Here is a 13,006-nt window from a genome sequence, read left to right on the forward strand (position 1 = left end):
TACTACACACATACACACATCATAGACATTGCCAATACATTATATGGCAAGTTGAAGTGATAGCATATTTTCATAGGCTCAAGAATTCAGATAGTGATCATAGCCTTGAAATCAAGAGATGCCAGTTGCTTGAAGAAATAATATGACAGAAGAAAAAATATTGAAGTTCAAAGACAAGATAATAATAAAGGTCCTTATTGTCAAGGCCATGGTTTGCCATTACAAGATATGACTTACAAAAGCAGACTTAGCAAAGAAAAAAACATTGCCTTTGAATGTTTGTTGAGCATATCTTGGACTGCAAGACTAATTAAAAACTAAAGGAAATAAAATCAGCCTGTATGCTTTAAGTATTAACATGAAGTTAATATGAAGCTAAATCTTAAATATTTGGGGAACATAATATAAAGGCAGGAGCCATGGAAGAAGTCCTTGATGCTTGGGAAAAAAATTAAAAAGCAATTAAAAAGCAAAGGCTGGCAGAAGACACAGTGGCTAGATACTATCACACAGGTAATAACAATAGAATAGAGAAGAGTAGAACAGAAAGTGAACAGAACAAAACAGTACAGAATATTCTTTATTCTATCACCTAGTCCACTGTATTTTCTTTCTTTGATATATGTTTTTTGCTATAGGTAGTCCTTGAGTTTTGAAGGCAATTTGGGATTGGGATAACTGTTGCTAAATGATGTGGTCATAAAGCACAATGTCCCATAGCTGTACCGCTTCACAACAGCAATCCCAGCAGTCTCTGTTGCCATCGTAACCCCAGGACTCCTGAGTGGTTAAATTATGAGGAGGAGCAGGTTAGGAATGTGGGGGTGCCATGGAATGGGAGAGGCCATGGGAGAGCCAGGGAAGGCCTTATGTGAGTCAGAGGAGACTGGGGAAGGAACTAGGAGGGCCAGCACAGGCCACAGATGTTGCAGGAGGTCTTGGGAGTGGTGTGGGAGACCATTTGTAAGCAAATGGCTTCTGCAAGCAGGAGAAAAAATGGAAATGAGTTACCAGAGTGATTTGTGACCTTCTCTGCTTGTTTCCCCAGCAGAGTTAATCATCTTTATGGGAAGCCAACAGGAAAGACTGGAAATAGTGATCATATGACTGTAGCTCCCTGCAGTGTTGTAATTGTGAGCTGGGTACCTGAGCAATTGGATTGTGATCACTTGACTGGCTGCGATATCCAGAATGTCAAGGATAAGTGGTACATCCTTTCCCCCCACCCCCAACACTGCCATAATTGTAAATGGTTGTTCAACAAATAGATGTAAGTGGAGGGCTATTGTATCTTGTTTTCTCTTAATTTTTAAAATTGTAATCTACCAGGATTTATTTATCAAATTTAAACAATGCCCATCTCACTGTCTGAGTGATTCTGGGCAGTTTACAGTTATAGTGGAGTTATATGGCCTCAAAATTGAATGAATGAATGAATGAATGAATGAATGAATGAATGAATAGATTGCATGTTAGGATATTCTCACCAGTGTTGGTTTCAAATGTTACATGGCTGACAGGCTCAGTGGAACCTTTCTGTCCCACTGTCTTCTTCATTTTTGTCTTTTTCCATTTGGTTTCTATCCACACAGAAGGAGTAGAACTGACCAACAAAAACTTGTTTGTTGTTCGCAATGCTTGCTCAGTAAGGGCAAAATGAGTAGATACTGATTCAGGGACAAGGAGCAACAGAACTTTGGGGCCTCCAGTTAGCAGCACTCAAAGGTGTAAGCAACAAACTCACTGGAGCTTTTCAGTTATCATAAAAGCTGAATCACTAGCAGGAGGAGTTAAAGCACAAGATAAGTAAACACAGATAGCTAAAAAACTGAGCTGGAAATTGGAATCCTAGTTCATGAAAAGTCCAAGTAATCAACCAGATGTTCTGGTTAAATTTTCAGACGGAGCCTGGATGGGACGTTTGTCTATACAGTGTACTGCTGCAAATAGGGGAGTGCCATTTTATTGTTATGGGAATAGTTGCTGAAAGGCCTGCCTACCATTAATTGTCCTAATTCTATAAAGTATAAAAACATATAAGTTTGTCTATCTCCTGAAATTAATAGATGGTTTTTAAGCAAACAACCATTCTCTGAGTGAACCATTTGCAGTCTGGGAAAACTGTCAGTAAGGATCACTATGGTGCTTCATCTGATCCGATATATCCTTTGGGCAGTTATGCATTGAGGTAGGGAATGTATTGTGAGAGGAAAAAAAGGCATAAGCGTTGAAGTGATGCAAGACACCTTTATATTTAATGTTTGATGCTTATTTGTGGTAGTCGGGGTCTTTTCAAAGACTGCATTGCTCTTGCCATGGGGCTTCAAGAGCTTAATGGAGGTTGAGCTGATTAACCCTGGAAGTTATGTCAGAGAAAAGGCTGTAGTAGTTTTGCAATGTTTCCTCTGAATTTACAGGATGGGGCTGTTTACCATTGCCAAAACCCTCTATTTTGTTACACACCTGAGATTTCCCCTTCCATTCAGAAATACCTGGATTTTCTCCACTGTCCTTTTCTACATTTATATTTATTACTTGAAAAAAGTTAACAAAATGAGCTGAAGAGGAAAGGCAGAAGGGTGTCTGGGATTGTTTTAATTTGAAATGGGGTGGGCTAATGCCATTTAAGCTCATAGATGCCAGCAAATAATAAACAAATGCTCTCAAGTGGACCAAGTAGCGGCAAATAACTATGTTACTGTTATTAATGCCTCCCATAGAAAGCCACAAGTCTGTTTGGTATGTGTAGAAGCTGATATAGTCCTCTCCTTTCCATTATCATTCCTGTTATCAAAGCAAACAGGATGCTAGTATTTCTCTAGGACAGGGCCCTGCCTAATCCAGATGACTAGCTCCATACGACCTTGGTTTCATCCCTGATGCAGGATATTATTTTGAGATCATCCTGTACTTTAAAATTGTCCAAGTTAATAGTCTCTTTGTCTGAGCTATTGGACAATGTCCTCTCTGAAGCTGCAGAAGATCTCGATGCATGCCAAAATCTATTAAATCTGAAGCTGCAGAAGATCTCGGTGCATGCCAAAATCTATTTTTCTTGTTATTATTATCACTCTACTATGCAGAAATTGAAGTCTGAATAGATTTTAGTTGCTGCATATTTAAAGAACTCCACATTGATCGATGAGGGCAGCAATTACCCAATGTATCTCTTTTTGAAGGGTAGCTTGGAAGAGGCAATGATGCACCACACATTATAATGTCATTGCTGTAGCAGATTAATGGCAGGGAGCACTGCTTTGAAATAGGCAAGTTGCTGCAAGCCGTTTTGGATGACGTTGCAGGCCGCAAGCCAAGTACTTGGTGCTCTGCAGTGGGAAGATTAATTTGACTCTAGATTCCAGTTATATGCAGGAAAAGGAGGCCAGGAAGCTCTAAGTTATGGGTGCAGTACTGCAGCTACTTCAGCTGACTGCTAGTTCAGCAGATCAGTGGATCAAATCTCACCGGCTCAAGGTTGACTCAGCCTTCCATCCTTCCGAGGTGGGTAAAATGAGGACCCAGATTGTTAGGGGGCAATATACTATTTAGTATACTGTCTTTGGTGTAAGCCGCCCAGAGTCCTTGGAGAATGGGCGGCATAGAAATATGACAAATAACTAACTAACTAACTAACTAACTAACTAACTAACTAACTAACTAACTAAATAACTAAATAAATAAATAAATAAATAAATAAATAAATAAATATTTAAATGATCAGGTAAACCTTCTCTGCTACTTATAGCTGTTGAATTGCAAGAACAATATGGAGACCTGCGACTGCAGGTGGAAGAGATAAGATTTGTCAGTTACTCCTCCTAGGGGTCCTAGTCCTTTCAGACTTTCAGCTTATTAAGACTTTGATAATTTTTTTTGCAAAATGCCTGCTGAGATTCCATGTCCATTCGCAAAATGTCTGTCAAAGGGGACATAACTATTTACAAACATCACCTTATCGGGTATTACCTGCCATAATCTCTTATCCCCATTCTGCATAACATTCTATACTATCCTTGCTTAACATTTTCTAGGTAGCTGGGCTCATGGCCAATCTGTAACTATCCGTTTATAATTTTATCTCCATAGGAAATGTATGTGACCTCTTTGGAGCTCAGACTCAGAGACATTTTTGTAAATAAATATGATGCTGATGGGTGGCTCTTCGTTTTTCAATGTGCTAGGGCTTCCAATTTCTAAAATTATGTTTTTAATATAAAGAACTAGGAAGGGCAAGAAATTGGTAAGCACCAATGGCACCACTTTGGAATATAAACCTTCCTCTTCTTCCCATAAAGGCTGAGATAATTCTATCACGATACCTGCCCTCTGGAACACCTTACTTTACATCTGCATGTCCCAAATCCTGCTTGCTTTCTGGGAAAGAAATTAGACCTGCCTGCCTGCCAAGGCACAAAAGTTGGGAAGTTATTAAATAATAAATAAATAAATAAATAATTTTATTTCTATACTGCCCTTCTCCCGAAGGACTCAGGGCGGTGTACAGCCAATTTAAAAACACAACACACAACAATAATTAAAAATTAAAATAATTACATAGATTTGGCCGATTTAAAACCCCAAACATTTAAAATACCCCAATTAAAATTATTAAGTTGATAGCCCCGCCTGGCGGAACAACAGGGTCTTCAGTGCGCAACGAAACACTCGGAGGTCGGAGATCTTGCGTATTTCCGGGGGCAGTTCATTCCACAGGGCTGGGGCTCCCACAGAAAAGGCCCTCCCCCTGGGTGTCGCCAGCCGACATAACTTGGCTGATGGCACCCTGAGGAGACCCTCTCTGTGGGAGCGGACTGGTCGGTGGGAGGCTATTGGTGGCAGAAGACGGTCTCGAAGGTACCCGGGTCCTATGCCATGGAGCGCTTTAAAGGTGGTAACCAACACCTTGAATCGCACCCGGAAGACCACTGGGAGCCAGTGCAGCTCGCGCAGGAGGGGTGTCACGCGGGCACAACGAGTTGCGCCCATAACCACCCGCGTGGCCGCATTCTGGACCAGTTGGAGCCTCCGAGTGCTCTTCAAGGGGAGCCCCATGTAGAGAGCATTACAATAGTCCAGCCGGGAGGTGACAAGGGCATGAGTGACCGTGCGCAAGGCGTCCCGGTCCAGAAAGGGCTGCAACTGGCGGATCAGGCGAACCTGATAAAAGCCCCCCCTGGCCACGGCCGTCATATGCTCTTCTAAAGACAGCCGTGCATCCAGGAGGACACCCAGATTGCGAGCCCTCTCTGTGGGGGGCAAAGATTCACCCCCAATAGTCAGCGATGGCACCTGCTGACTATATCGGGACGCCGGCAGCCACAGCCACTCGGTCTTGGACGGGTTGAGTCTGAGCCTGTTCCTCCCCATCCAGACCCGCACGGCCTCCAGGCAGCGAGACATCACATCAAGGGCATCGTTGGGGTGGTCTGGGGTGGAGATGTACAGCTGAGTATCATCAGCGTACAGATGACACTTCACCCCAAAACCACGGATGATCTCACCCAGTGGCTTCACATAAATGTTGAACAGAAGGGGCGAGAGGACCGACCCTTGTGGCACTCCCCATGCGAGATGCCTCGAGATCGACCTCTGCCCCCCTGCCAACACGAACTGCGAGCGGTTGGAGAGGAAGGAGGAGAACCACCGCAGAACGGTGCCCCCTATTCCTAACCCTCTTAACCGCCGCAGCATGATACCATGGTCGATGGTATCAAAAGCCGCTGAGAGATCTAATAGGACTAGGACAGAGGAGCAACCCCTGTCCCGAGCCCTCCAGAGATCATCCACCAACGCGACCAATGCCGTTTCTGTGCTGTGCCCCTGCCTGAAGCCCGACTGGCACGGGTCTAGATAGATAGCTTCATCCAGGTGCCCGGGCAGTTGTCGTGCCACCACACTCTCAACAACCTTCGCCACAAAACGAAGGTTGGAGACCGGACGGTAGTTAACTAATTCAGCCGGGTCCAGGGAAGGCTTCTTGAGGAGGGGCCTCACCACCGCCTCTTTCAAGGCGGCGGGAAAGGCACCCTCACTCAGAGAAGCAGTTATAATCCCCTGGAGCCAGCCTCGTGTAACCTCCCGGGAGGCCAGTACCAACCAGGAGGGACACGGGTCCAATAAACATGTGGCGGCACTAATCCTACCCAGAACCCTGTCCACATCTTCGGGAGCCACAGGATCAAACTCCTCCCAGATAATATTCTCAAGGCCTGCCCCTGTCTCCTCCCCTGGACTCATCCAATCGGAGTCCAAGCCATCCCGAATCCGAGCGACTTTATCATGCAGGAATTGCACAAAATCCTCAGCGCGGCCTTGCAAGGGATCTTCCCGCACTCCCCCCCGAAGAAGGGAGTGGGTCACCCTAAACAGGGCGGCTGGGCGGTTCTCTGCAGATGCGATAAGAGCGGAAAAATGGTTAGATTTCGCCGCTTTTATCGCCACTAGGTAGGTCTTGATATAAGACCTCACCTGTGTCCGGTCGGAATCAGATTGACTAGTCCTCCAAATGCTCTCTAGGCGTCTTTTCCGACGCTTCATCTCTCTCAGCTCCTCAGAGAACCAAGGAGCCAATTGAGATCGGCATCTGGTCAGAGGCCGCAAAGGCACGACGCGGTCCAAAGCTCCGGTGGCCGCACTCTCCCAGGCGGCCACCAGCTCTTCAGTCGAGTCGTGTGCCAGAGTCTCAGGAAACGGCCCAAGCTCCGTCAGGAACCTTTCGGGGTCCATCAGGTGCCTGGGACGGAACCATTTGGTCTATTGAAGTCTATGTGGTTCATAAGTTTCCACTTTGAATTGCCATTTTTCATTTGATTATGTTTTGTTTTTTTCTAGTTATTTATACTGTTATTTTCAAATCTGGAAATGTTGCTAGCTTCTCAGAGTTTCTTGAGTGAGTTGGATGGCTTGTCTGTCTGTCTGTGTCTGTGTCTATCTGTGTCTGTGCCTATCCCTCTCTCTTTCCATCCATCATCTATCTATCTATCTATCTATCTATCTATCTATCTATCTATCTATCCACCCACCCACCCACCCACCCATCTATCCATCCACCCATCCATCCAGTGGTGGGTTCCTCCTGGTTCCGCCCAGTTCCGCCGAGCTGGTAGCAGTGACGATATGACATCACTGAACCAGTTTTGGGCCCCCCATGTTCCCCGCCCCCCTGCATTATTCTTACCTTTTATTTGGCTCCACTCCCAATCTATGGCTGCCTCCTGAGTCCCAGTTGATCGGCTAGAGGGAAAAAACTGTTTAAACTTTTGACGTGGGGCTTCAAAGGGCCGCCCTACAGCTGATCAGTGTTAAAAGAAAACAAATGAGTAGACCGGTGCCTGCAAAAATAAATGAGTAGACCGGTGCCTGCAAAAATAAATGGGTAGACCAGTGCCTCCAAAAACAAATGGGTAGACCGGTGCCTGCAAAAATAAATGGGTAGACCAGTGCCTCCAAAAACAAATGGGTAGACCGGTGCCTCTAAAAACAAATGAGTAGACTGGTAAAGCTCTGCAAGCAGTTAAAAGCCTGGTAGACCAGTACCTCTACTAAATCCTAAATAATTGTCACATGACTATCAAGCCACGTGCACAGAACCGGTAGTAAAAAATTTTAGAACCCACCCCTGAATCCATCCATCCATTGGCAAGGGTGTCCATAACAGATAAAAAAGATAACTTCTGTGTTGACATTATTATATCCTGTGTATGCAAAACAGGGTTGAATTTTACATATGATCGTCCCCCAAGGTCAATGAACAACTCCTTTCTCTAATGGATTTATGAAAACTGAGTAAAAGTATAAGATTAGATTCAGAATTTCATCTTTGCCCTACCGTACAGACATTCCATTTTTGACCCTTTAATTTCCTTATACTATATTTCTCCTTCTGCTCATTTAAATTTTTATCAAATTTTCCTTCTGTACAAACTACTTTTCTAATTCTCTCTGCATCTGAACTTTTTGTGATACCTTGGCTTGGTTATTGAAGGAGGAAGTTACAAATAATAATACTATATTTAAAAATGCATGCTATTATGCATCTAGTTACAAAGTTGAAAGACTAGTTTATTCAGGTTCATATGTTAGATGAACAGTAAGTTAGTTTTAGACAAAGTAGATCCACTACTGAACATTGTCAGATTAGTTTTACAGCAGTTGAGATTGAAATTGCTTTATTGATCTCAAAAACTAAGAGATAAAAATGAAAATAATATATATATATATATATTTAGTGTTCCAACTTTGTTTGGGGTTGAAATAACCAAGTTTTGGTATTTCAGAGAAATCCTTATTTGGCAGTGTGAGTAATACAAGCTGGGTTGCGCCTAAGAAAAACATTTTCATTGATGTTAATGGGTAGTTACAAAACTAGAAATGTCCATGAAGCTTGTAATGGGTGTTTTGCAAAGTGATTGAAAGCTTTTTACATTAGTGACAAAGAACATTTTCTAAAACATTCATTATTCACAAATAGACATTAATGTTGGCAGTAACAACCCAAAATTCCAGTCTTGACTGAAACACATAGCTGTTGAATTTAGAAAGATGATGAGTTTTAATTCCCAATAAAATCTCAAATTAGTAGCAGGAGCTAGGGGGCTAGGTATTTTGCAGGAATATTATAGTTCAAAGTTAGATTGGGGAGAAAAGGAATTGACTTTATATGTATCCTCCACTGCCATCATTCCACTTTTAAGTCTAAGCTTGGAATGAGTGTTGGTGCCTTAGATAAAGGAATTCTGTGTTTCCATGGTGATGGACCAGAGATTTTTGACCAGACTGCAGACAAAATTGGAGGAGGTTAACAATAGCATTTGACTGAAACAGGATTAGTTTAATTTATAACTATAGCTAAATCTACATTATAAAAATAATGTCTTCAGTTTCAAACATGGCTCAGCTCCACTCCCTGTAGCATTAAAAACAGTCTCCAAATCCAATGTCTTAATTAACCTGGCACTTAGAATATATATAGAGTAAATACTGCACATCATCTGAATTTTATGGAACTGAGTGGAACTGAGATTATGTGCTTCCTAACTGATGCTTCATTCAGATACCATATTTTTATATGTATGTTTTTTAAAAAATAGGCATTCATATAGCCAAATTTTATTTCATTATTAATTTGTTTATTTATTTATATAGCCATCCATCTCACATATGGTAACTAGGGGTGGAAAGGACCTGGGGGGTCCACAGAACCTCAGAGTGGCAGAGTGGGTCTGAGGGTCATGGCAGGAGGAGAGAGGGAGGGGGTTTAGATAGGGAGCCGGGGGATGAGGTGAAGGGCTATTCCATCAAAATAGTGGGTGGGAGGGGCAGATATGGTGGGTGAAGGGGGCCATATCATGTTCGGGGAGTACGCACTCGCTGCTTATGAGTGGTGGCGTGCTCCGGCCCCCAAGATGCCTCTTGTATTCCAGGTTGTGCAGAGTCTCAGGGCCCGAACCTTCGGCTATTGTTATGTAATGTCAGGTCTGCGACTAATAAAGCCCCCCTCATTCATGATTTAGTTCAGGAGGGGGGTGTGGACCTGGCAGGGATCACGGAGACCTGGTTGGGCTACGGGTGGGGGGTGTTTCCCCCTGTGGAGATGTGCCCACCAGGCTTCCGTGCATTTCATCAGCCGAGGACCCAGGGGAGGGGCGGGGGGGGGGTAGCGGTGATTATTAAGGAAAGTCTCAATCCGAGGGAGGCCACTGTTCCTCAGATAGCTGGTTGTGAATCCCTCTTTGTGAAGTGGGGTCATGGGGTGCAGATGGATTTGTTGACTGCGTACCTGGCTCCCTGCCACATGGCAGCAGCCCTGTCTGAGCTGCTCGACATAATAGCCGGGGTGGTGGTGGATACCCCCAGGCTTCTGGTCATGGGGGATTTCAACCTGCCCTCCGTCGGTGAAATGTCAGAAGCAGCTCAGGAGTTCATGCTTCCATGATGGCCATGGACCTGACCCAGTTAGTTCATGACCCCACCCATACCGGGGGACACACGCTGGACTTGATTTTTGTCTCTGGTCAGTGGTTGAATGATCTCACAATAGGGGACCTAGTTATTAAGCCCTTGTCATGGACAGACCATTGGCTCCTTCAGCTAGACTTTCGGACTGCTTCCCCTCATTGCAGGGAGACGGAACCAACCAGGTGGTTCCGTCCCAGGCGCCTGATGGACCCTGACAGAACCCTGGCGGAGCTTGGGCCATTCCCAGAAGCTCTGATTCACAACTTGGCTGAGGAACTGGTGGCCGCCTGGGATAGGACGACCGCTGGAGCCTTGGACCACGTCGCACCTTTGCGGCCTCTGACTCGGTGCCGACTTCAATCAGCTCCTTGGTTCTCCGAGGAGCTGAGGGAGATGAAGCGCTGGAAAAGACACCTAGAGAGCGATTGGAGAGCCAGCCACACTGAATCTGACCGAACACTGATGAGGTCTTATATCAAGACCTACCTAGTGGCAATAAGAGTGGCGAAATCTAATTATTTTTCCACTCTTATTGCATCTGCAAAGAACCGCCCAACTGCCCTGTTTAGGGTGACCCGCTCCCTACTTCAGGTGGGAGCGAGGGAGGACCCCTTGCAGGGTAGAGCTGAGGATTTTGTGCAATATCTTCATCATAAAATCGCTCAGATTCGGGACGGCCTGGACTCCGACTGGGTAGCTTCAGACGGGATGATGGGGGTGAGTCTTGAGAGTGTTATCTGGGAGGAGTTTGATCCTGTGGGCCCTGAGGACGTGGACAGGATTTTGGGGAGGCTTAACGCTACCACATGTTTATTAGACCTGTGTCCTTCCTAGTTGGTGCTGGCCTCCCCTCCTGTTCAACATTTATGTGAAGCCCCTGGGTGTGATCATCCGTGGCTTTGGGGTGAAGTGTCAACTGTATGCCAATGACACACAGTTGTACATTTCAACCCCAGGCCACCCCAATGATGCCCTCGATGTGTTGTCCCGTTGCCTGGAGGTCGTACGGATCTGGATGGGGAGGAACAGGCTCAGACTCAACCCCTCCAAGACTGAATGGCTGTGGTTTCCGATGTCCCGATATAGCCAGCTAGAACCATCACTGGCTATTGGGGATGAGATCTTATCCCCTTCAGAGAGTGCTTGCAACTTGGGCATCCTCCTGGACTCACGGCTGTTGTTGGATGATCATATAAAGGCCATAGCCAGGGGGGCTTTCTATCAGGTTCGTCTGATCTCCCAGTTGCGTCCCTTTCTGGATCGGGATGCCTTGCGCACAGTCACCCACGCCCTCGTCACCTCCCGTCTGGACTACTGCAATGCTCTCTACATGGGGCTCCCCTTGAGAAGCATCCGGAGGCTCCAACTGGTCCAGAATGCAGCCGCGCAAGTGATAATGGGGGCGACTCATCGCTCCCATGTAACCCCTCTCTTGTGCGAGCTACACTGGCTCCCGGTGGTCTTCCGGATGCGTTTCAAGGTGTTGGTTACTACCTTTAAAGCACTCCATGGCTTAGGGCCTGGATATTTACAGGACCGCCTGCTGCCACTGACTGCCTCCCACTGACCGATACGCTCCCACAGAGAGGGCCTCTTCAGGATGTCGTCGGCCAAACAATGTCGACTGGCGACTCCCAGGGGGAGAACCTTCTCTGTGGGGGCTCCTGCTCTATGGAACGAATTGCCCCCGGATATACGAAAGATCCCCGACCTCCGTGCCTTTCGTTGTGCACTGAAGACCCTGTTATTCCAGCAAGACAGTCTGATGGGACAATAATTTTAATCGGGTTTTAAATATGGATTTTAACATGGTTTTATAAGGGTTGTAGAATGGGAATTTTAAATTCGGCCAAAATTGAATTATTTTAATATGGTTTTTAAATTTGTCTTGTATATTGTTTTATTATGGCTGTTCACCGCCCTGAGTCCTTCAGGAGAAGGGCGGTATAAAAATATAATAAAATCAAATCAAGTTAAAAATCAAACTAGGCAACTTACAATAAAATAAATAAAATACATAACATACAAATAAAACACATAGCAGTCAGGTATCTTAAAAATGACTATCAACAAAGCCAAGAGGTTATTCCAAATATTTTTTTAAATTAGGAATAATTTCAGACAAAATCAAGACACTTTATAATTTAATGTGATATATAGGTACAGAAATGAGAATAAATTTCTCTCAACATTGGAAATAAAACAGAATTCCAACTATACTTGATTGGGAACTCAAACCTGGTGTTATGACCCAGGTGGTCAAGGCAAGGCAGGCTTCTAGAGAGTTCTTTATTTCTCTCAACAAATGTTCCAGCCAGTGACTCTCCAATGACTGATAAGGCTCCACCTCCACATTATCCTGAAGGCAGCCACTCTCAGTCTCCCAAACACAGCCCCAGTTTTACAAAATACAAAGAAAGCCCACAGAGTAGGAGCACGCTCACAGGGCAAGGTCCAGGGTTCCAAGTTAAATCCAAAAGGCAGAGTCCAGGCACAAGACAAGGGCAGTCCTTAGGACAAGAAACAGGTCCCAGGCAAGAAGCAGTTCCAAAGGCACAGTGAAGAAAAGGCTAACTCAGTCAGTCCACACAAAAGGCGAAGAGCAATCTTCTAAGCCAGGCAAGGCAAACAGCAACAGGCATAAGTCGAAGCTGGGGCAGTGTAAATCAAAGCAAACAATTGTTCCTGGCAAAGTCTACCCCACCTCCCACTGCTTCTCCTTAAATTGCTCCTGTCCAGGTGTTCCTTGTGAGGAGGGATGGAGTGACCTCCTCCCAAATAGCCTTGCAGCCCATCTCTGGGCTTGCCTACGGTCCACTCTCCTTGCCTTTGGATTGAGAGAAGTAGAGAGCTGTTCCTCATCAGAGGAGATCTGCTACCTATCAGCACCACCGCAGCCGATCCTTCCGTGTCTGTGCAGGCAGACAGCTCTCTGTCTGGTTGACCATCTCCCCCAATACCATGCCTTCCCTGTTGGACGGTCCCAGTTCCAACTTCTTTTCTTTCTCCTCTGAACCGGCTCTGATGGGGCCATGACTCCTGGAAAACA

General features: G+C 45.2%; 1 protein-coding gene and 1 long non-coding RNA gene across 8 annotated transcripts in view; both read left to right on the forward strand.

The window, feature by feature from the left end:
* The window catches only part of LOC117664604 (uncharacterized), a 44,038-nt gene extending 42,755 nt beyond the window's left edge, over nucleotides 1–1,283 (forward strand). Inside the window, exons 1-2 of one of the 4 annotated variants that reach the window (XR_004591116.2) lie at nucleotides 709–871; nucleotides 1,049–1,283. This is a non-coding gene — a long non-coding RNA (uncharacterized LOC117664604). Of the gene's footprint in view, nucleotides 1–708; nucleotides 872–1,048 lie in introns of those variants that run through there. The other 3 variants (XR_009622570.1, XR_004591114.3, XR_004591115.3) reach the window with 3 other exon arrangements.
* ASIC2 (acid sensing ion channel subunit 2) overlaps nucleotides 1–13,006 on the forward strand; it is a 567,697-nt gene that overhangs the window by 90,963 nt on the left and 463,728 nt on the right. The gene's annotated exons all lie outside the window — the stretch shown is intronic.

The sequence above is a fragment of the Pantherophis guttatus genome, chromosome 4 (assembly GCF_059756535.1).
Source record: "Pantherophis guttatus breed Tessera chromosome 4, ASM5975653v1, whole genome shotgun sequence".
Lineage (NCBI taxonomy): Eukaryota > Metazoa > Chordata > Lepidosauria > Squamata > Colubridae > Pantherophis > Pantherophis guttatus.